General features: G+C 43.3%; 1 non-coding gene across 1 annotated transcript; it reads left to right on the forward strand.

The window, feature by feature from the left end:
* The first annotated feature begins 1296 nt into the window (after positions 1-1296).
* Positions 1297-1400, forward strand: LOC148561585 (small nucleolar RNA R71). The gene has a single exon (XR_015886490.1). It is a non-coding gene; the product is annotated as a small nucleolar RNA R71 (small nucleolar RNA).
* Positions 1401-1956: the final 556 nt, after the last annotated feature.

The following is a 1956-nucleotide window of genomic DNA, read 5'->3' on the forward strand; positions in this document are numbered from 1 at the left end:
CCTATGATGCAAGGGATATGAAAGCTTCCTGGGTCCGTTTTCTTAGAGAGTGTGTCCTTCTTGATGAGAGCACTGCATTCTTTGTTCATTGTTACCGTTTGTCCTCCCTTCAAAACTCTTTTCTTGCTTAACAATTCCTTTAAATACTTGATGTGTGTGGGCATTTGATGAAGAATCTCAAGAAAGGGAATATTGACATGCAGAGAATTAAATGTCTCTAGAAACCTTGAATAGGTTTTCCTTTTTTCACCTCCTCCTAACCTCTCAGGAAATGGTGCTTTTGGTTGGTATATTTCCATCATGCCTTTTTGCAGTTCCTTGGCTTGCTCAGTTCCACCTTCCTGCCTAACTTCTTCCACACCTTCTTTCAAGATTTCTGGTTCGTGCTCTGAGGGCCTGATTCCTTCTTCTGAGACTTCCTTCAATAAGGTGATGGCCTTGCATTCTTCCCATCTTACTCTCTTTTGTTCCCCTTTAGGATTCTTTTCTGTGTCACTAGGGAACACTGCAGTTGATTTGGGGGCCTGTCGAGATAGCTCTCCTACTAGAGATTCCATCCATTTGAGTTTTTCACCATGGTTTCTTAAGGTAGTCCTCACATCATCCCTGAAGCTTTTCAATTCAATTATGTCTTGACTCATGGTTGCCATCATTCCTTCCATCCGGTTTAATTGATCTTGAAATTGTTGGTTCGGATTGGGTTGGGTAGGTTGATTACTTTGGCCATGGTATGATGATTGGGGGTAAGTGTTTTGTGTGGCTTGGTATGATCTTTGGTTGGAGTTTTGGTATGTGGAATTGTTTTGTTGGTTGTGGTTGTAAGGTTTGTGGTTTTGTGGTTGGGTTTGTTGGTTTCCCCACCCAAAGTTTGGGTGGTTTCTCCAGCCTGGGTTGTAAGTGTTGGAGTGTGGATCATATGATTGCCTTTGTTGGTTTCCCACATAGTTAACCTCATCCCAATCACCTCCTTCAATGCCTTCTTCCTCTTGATCTTGTGTGTGTATTGCAGCCACTTGCTTTGTTTCTAATTGCCTGGTAAGCTCTGCTAGTTGCTTGGCAAACACCTTGTTTTGGGCTAGAATTGTATCAACATGGTTCAGCTCCATGACTCCCTTAGTGTTGTGCCTTTCTGATGCATAGTAGTACTCATTCTCAGCCACTGTCTCGATCACTTCAATGGCTTCTTCCACGGTCTTTTTCTTGTTCAATGAACCTCCTGATGAATGGTCTACAGCCTTCCTTGATTCATAAGAGAGCCCATCATAGAAGATGTGCAATTGCACCCAATCATGGAACATGTTTGGTGGGCATTTCCTTGTCAAGTCCTTGAATCTCTCCCATGCCTCGTAGAGAGTTTCACCATCTTGTTGTCTAAAAGTCTGAACCTCAGATCGAAGCCTATTGACCTTTTGTGGAGGGTAGAAACGTGCCAGAAACTTGCTTTCCACCTCATCCCATGTTGTTAAACTCCCCCTTGGGAATGATTCCAGCCACTTAGCTGCTTTGTCCCTAAGTGAAAATGGGAACAAAAGCAGTTTATAAGCATCTTCCTGGACTCCATTGGACTTCACAGTGTCACAAATTCTCAGGAATTTTGTGAGATGTTGGTTTGGGTCTTCATTAGCACTTCCTCCAAAAGAACAATGATTTTCCACCAGTGATATTAGCTGTGGCTTGAGCTCAAAATTGTTGGCCTGAATGGGTGGTTTCTGGATGCTACTACCACAATTCCCAGAGGTTGGGTTTATGTATGAACTAAGAACCCTCCTCTCAGGAATGGCATTGTTTCCATCAGCTCTCTCATGGTTGTGAACTTCTCTATCCATGTTGAGATCTAGAGCTTCCTCAAAATTGTCCTCAGATTCTCCTTCAGATTCCTCTTCTCCCACTACTCTCTTCCCTCTTGCTTCCCTTCTAAGTCTATGAAGGGTCCTTTCCGGTTCGGTATATGGAGGA

The sequence above is a fragment of the Arachis ipaensis genome, chromosome B6 (genome assembly GCF_059453495.1).
Source record: "Arachis ipaensis isolate K30076 ecotype BB chromosome B6, ASM5945349v1, whole genome shotgun sequence".
NCBI lineage: Eukaryota > Viridiplantae > Streptophyta > Magnoliopsida > Fabales > Fabaceae > Arachis > Arachis ipaensis.